A 5,819-nucleotide genomic window follows, 5' to 3' on the forward strand; every position below is an offset into this window, starting at 1 on the left:
CCAGTGTCAGAGCTATGGAGATATCACGGGTGTGTTGCTGCAGGTTTGAAGGAGATCGTGGAGATGGCGAGGGTTGAGGCCATGGAGGTGTTTAATGCAAGGATAAGAATTTTACTGTTAAGGCGTTGGGGGAGAGAGAGACAATCAGGCTCAGTGAGGGCGAGAGTGATGGGCGAGCTGGACTCGGGGAGGGCTGGACATGGACAGCAGATTTTGGGATCAGTTGACATTGATGGAAGGTGGAAGTTGGGTGGTCGGCCAGGAGTGAACTTAATGGAGTTAGGAGCCGGCAGAGTTCTCATTTTAATGGAGCCGTTAACCAATATAAAATGAACAGGTAAATATCTGCAGTAAAACAACGGAGAGAGAAATGTTAATGGGGTACTTTCACTGTCCGCCCCCTAATATCACCCACAATAATTTCTGGACTCGTTACTGAAACATGGCCTTCAACTGTCACTGTGTCAGAGACTGAAGGTCCATGTTTTATCTGGGAATCTGCAGGGACAGAGTGAAAAGGATGTGCCTGAGTCCCTGGAATCAGTGTAAACTGCGGAGAAATAAATAACATTTAATAATGAATTGGCAGGAATGAACATGATCAGTACAATTTCATGAAAACTGGAAATGAAGCTGCTCATTATTGTTGGATCTATCCTGTATGACACTTATTCTCCAGAGAGATCTGGTTAACATAATGTCCTGTTCATTCAGATGTTTGAGTTTTATCCACCACGTTATTTTCACCAGCGTCAAAGGTCCTGATGTAATGTGTTTGTTCAAGTAACTATAACTAATAACAATGATCAGGTGTATAACCATGTCAATGGAGACTTATCGACTTTATATATCAGGGCCCATTGGAATGGATCAGCTCAGAGTGCCTGCCGGAGCTGTGCGTTCCACTCCTACAGAAGTCGCTGCTTCACACAGATATGGGAAAACCAGTAATCGTTCAGATAGAAGTCATTTATTATCCTTTACTTGCAGCCGTTGGAGGTTCTGGTTATCTTTCCTGTGAATGATGTAAATCGGTGTTGACTGTGCTGCTCTACTTGTATTTTTTCCCCCTGCATGTTTTACACAGCCGCCTGTTCTGTGCCAGTAGTTGAATGATGTAAAGTTCTCAGTCTCTGTTATTTCAGTCGTGTAGTAGCTGCAATATATCTGTAATGATCTTAGCTTCTCCAATCCCTGCTCTCTTACTGAATTATTCTTGCACTGATTGCACTGGAATCAGGAGTTTGGGCTAAAAGCTGGTGCCAGATCATCAGGTGCTGGGAATAGTTTGATGTTGTGGAACTAATCTGGCCTGGAATATTTTTCATAAATGTGTTTCCAGTGATTGAAAATGACACAGCTCGCAGTCTCAGTGTTACAAGGAGGCGGTGCAATGTCCTCCCTCCCCAATAACATGGTTCAGTTTAACTGGGATTTCAATGAATGTATTGGTTTTCCCTGCTATGTAATATCATTTCACTGTGTGTGTATCTGACGACGCGTCAGAGGTCTGGTGACTGACCTGAGCTTGCTGCTGACTCTATCACATCTCCTTCTCTGCTTCAGTTTTGGTGGATTCAGTGAATGTCACTGGACTCCATTGTAAAATGAAATGTTTTGATGCTATGTTGCATCAGTTTGCACTGTATCTATCGGAATGGTGATTATAATTAGCAGCGGTAATATTGGCGTTATGTTAATTGAACAATTGCGCCATCTAATGTTTGCGTTATCATTACAGGGGAAGGGAATTCAATTATTGTCAGGTCTGTCTGGAAGACACATTCGATTCTGTTTATTGCGTGCACTGCGGATCAATTAGGTGAAAAGGTGGAGACTTGTATGATCAGTAGATACATTAAACTATTCCACTGAGGTTTCAGCATTGTTCAAACTGACTCTGAGAACAGGATCGCTTCAAGGGAGTTAAAGAGCAAAGTCGAGCCGCAGGATGTTAGGGTGGAAGCGGATTGGAAAGGGGGCATTATGAAAGAAAGTAGAGAGAGTGCGGCGAAGTAAAGTGAGGTGCGATAGAGAGAGACAGAGAAGGAAAGCGAGAGGGAGGGGAGAAGGAACGTGAGAAGAGCGAGGCAGCGGTGTGAATCATTCATCGGACTGAACTGCTGAAACTTCTAGTACTATTATGGTGAGTAACTGTGATTTGAAGGTGGTGTTAGAATGCTGTCAGATAGTGAGAGTCTGATTTTACACGGGTGTTTTTATCGCTTTCAGATCTTCGTTCTGTTTTGGTGAATGCCTATTTTACTTGTTTAGTGAATGAATAAAGCAAGATAATTGAAAGGTATTTAAAGACGAGAACCAGTCATTTCTTGCTCTGCGCTGCACAGATCCACAAATCAGTTTCCTCCATTCGATGCTGCAACAAAGCTGGAAATTCCAGCCCAGATCCTGTCAAACTGCTGCTTTGGCTCCAGGTCTGATCAGTAATTTATCTCTCTCTGACAGTTAACTTGGTGGAGATTGTGATCCTGTCCCGAGGAAAGTGCAGTCTCTCCAAATGCATCACTCTCTACCTGGTGGGAATGGCAGCAGCCGATCTCCTGGTCGTCATCAGTGATCCCATATTTAACTGGATTGCTCCGATATATTTCCCATATTCATTCCTGAACATTACTCCCGAGTGTAGATTTATTGCCGTCTTGAGCTTTGCAACCACGATGATTTCTCTCTGGCTCACAGTCACGTTCACCTTTGATCGATTTGTGGCCATTTGTTGTGAGAATCTGAAAACAAAATATTGCACCGAGGAAACGGCGGCTGTGGTTATCGGGACAGTGAGTGTGCTGGGCTGTTTAGAGTCTGTCCCCTGGTACTTTACAGATGTACCTTACTTCAGAATAGATAATGTTCCTTGGTATTGTATCACTAAACCGAGCTTCGTTACTTCCCCCGCATGGGGATCATTTGAGTTGTTTCACATAATTTTATCCCTTGTGTACCGTTCTTTCTGATTTTGCTGCTCAATGCTCTGACGGTCAGTCGTATTTTAGCGGCCAGCAGAGCCCGCAGGGGACTCCGTGGCCGCAGCGATGGAGAGAATCCCAAGGACCCAGAGATGGAGGATCGAAAGAAATCCATCGTTTTACTCTTCAGCATTACCGGCAGTTTTATATTGTTATGGATGGGCCTGGATTTCTATAACATTTATGCGCGAATTGTAGATATTCGATTTTATTACTCCGCCAGTGCCCCTCTTTATATCACAGAACACACAGCAACAATGCTTCAGCTTCTCAGTTCCTGCACCAACACGTGTATTTATGTCCTGACCCAGACTAAATTCAGAGAGGAGCTGAAGAATGCGGTGAAACACCCACTCAATCTAATTGTTAAATTAATTAAACCAAAGAAAGATCTGAAGTGTTTCAAGCACTAGAACTAAATCTCATTTCATACTCCATTCTGTATTTCTCCGTTGGGTGGAATGTACATTTGATATTAGCAGCCTGGAGCCCTGAAATGATCTTAAATCTGACTCTGTTATACCTTAATGGTAATCTGACCAATGGAGGCGGGACTCGCTCTGCAGACGACACGTTAATTGTTGCTCAAAATGGCGGCACTAAAGTTTACAGCTGCACCGACAGCAAAAAGGGCAAACCCGCCAATCACAGTCGCCGCTGTGTGCCTGATCAGACCGGGAGCATTCCACATAAATGGAGAGAAAGAAGGGCATGTCTCGATGGAGAGATAGATACTCCACAGATAGAGAAAGGCAACGACAAGAAGAGAGAATTAAATAGAGAGGTGAACATACCTGCAGAGGCAGGTGGGAAGTGGGCATGAGAGGTTGTGAGAGCGCAAAACAGAGAAAAATCTAAGAACTGAAGAAAGAGAGACAGAAAGTAAAGGTAGATAAAGATCAATTGAAAGTGATTGCAGAGAGCAGATTGTAAGAAATAACAAATTAAACAAAGCAAAAACAGCAAGATCCCAAAAGACATACGTAAAGAAGCAACGAGTAATTGATGTAGATGTTCAAATGGATAGAGAGAAACAGAGAGGAATCGAAATATACAGAAAGAGAGCAATAGGGAGAAATTAATGAGGTGGAAAGAGGCAGAGAGAGAAACCAGCAAAAGATGAGGTGGAGAAAATTTGAAAGAGAAAAAAAATAGGAACAATTACCCGGAGGAAAACCATGAACAAGAAATAAACTTATGTATATATATAGAAAAACAGAAAAGGTATAAAACAGATTAAGAGAAGGAGAGGGAGCTTGTGAGCAAGAGAACGTTGAGATAAATTGTGAGACAACTGGAGAAATAAACTGAGCGATGCAGAGGGCAACTTAAAGAGGAATAATACCGACACCCAGGGGAAATTAAAGAGAGATTTGTTAAACAAATATTTAGTTTCTACCTTCACTGTTGAAGATACAAAGAACACACCGGAATTGTGGGGAACCAAGGGTCTAATGAGAGTGTGGATATTAAAGTAATTTATATTAGTAAAGAATAAGTACGAGAGAAATTAATGGGACTAAAATCCGACAAATCCCCTGGCCCTGATGGCCTTCATCCTAGGGTTTTAGAAGTGTTAGCTGCAGAGATATTGGATGCACTGGTTTTGATCTTCCAGAAACCCGTAGATTCTACAAAAGGTCCCCTTGGATTGGAAGGTAGCAAATGTAACCAAACTGTAAAAAGAAAGGACGGGAGAGAAAACTGGGATCTATAGGCCAGTTAGCCTGACATCAATAGTGGGGGAATGATATAATCTATTGTTTAGGACGTGGTAACAGGGCACTTAGAAAATTACAATGTAATTAGTCAGAGACAACTCGGTATTATGAAAGGGAAATCGTGTTTGAAAAACCTATTGGAGTTTTCAGTGTATAACTAGTAGGGAAGATAAGGGGGAACCAGTGTGAGTAGGCTGTCAGCATTTATTGCATGGGGCTTACATGAGTAAGGAAGTATTGCTGCAATTATGTTGGGTTTTTGTGAGACCACACCAGGAGTACTGTGTACAGTTTTAGCCTCCTTACATAAGGATGTTTATACTTCCCTTATAAGGGGTGCAAGAAAGGTTCACTAAATTGATTCCTGGGATGTCCTATGATGAGAGATTGAGTAGAATGGCCTTATATTCTCTGCAGTTATTAAGTAACGAGAGATGATCTCTTTGAAATGTATAACATTATTTGATGGCTTAATACGGGGGATGCTGACAGGCTATTTCCCCTGGCTAGACAGTCTAGGACTCGGGGTCACAGTTTTAGAATAAGGGGGCGGCCATTTAGGAATGAGATGAGGAGAAAGTTCTACACTGAGAGGCTGGTGAATCTTTGGAATTCTCCCCCCAGAGATTGTGGATGCTCAGTTGTTGAATATATTCAAGACAGAGGTCGGTAGATTTTTGGATATTAAGGGAATCAAGGGATATATGGAACGGGGGGAAAGTAGATTTGAGGTCGAAGTTCAGCCATGATCTTATTGATTGGTGGAGCAGGTTCAAGGGGCCGTATGGACTACTCCTGCTCCTAGGTCTTATGCTCTTATCTTATTATAGACAAAAGAAGGCAATCAAGCAGAGGTGGAGACACAGATAGAAAAAGCACAGGAGAGCCACAGTACAAAAATAGACAAAGTGTCACCAAAAAGAAAGAGGCGGCTTCCTTCTAGATAACAAATGTACAATTTAATTAATGAAAAAATGAATGTGTAAAGTGTTTTTTATGTTCATATATGTCAAAACACTTTACACAATGAATTACTTCTGAAGAGTGGTGCTGGTTATGTAGCCAAATGGTTTATTGCATATAACGAATTGATATGTGTCTGAACAGATGCAAA

At 42.1% G+C, this 5,819-nt stretch overlaps 1 pseudogene; it reads left to right on the plus strand.

Moving 5' to 3' along the window:
• The first annotated feature begins 802 nt into the window (after positions 1 to 802).
• LOC147088133 (putative G protein-coupled receptor 139) lies at positions 803 to 3,397 on the plus strand (annotated as a pseudogene).
• Positions 3,398 to 5,819: the final 2,422 nt, after the last annotated feature.

This window comes from Somniosus microcephalus, unplaced genomic scaffold, assembly GCF_052327205.1.
Source record: "Somniosus microcephalus isolate GS21.2 unplaced genomic scaffold, FLI_Smic_1.0 unresolved_chr5, whole genome shotgun sequence".
Lineage (NCBI taxonomy): Eukaryota > Metazoa > Chordata > Chondrichthyes > Squaliformes > Somniosidae > Somniosus > Somniosus microcephalus.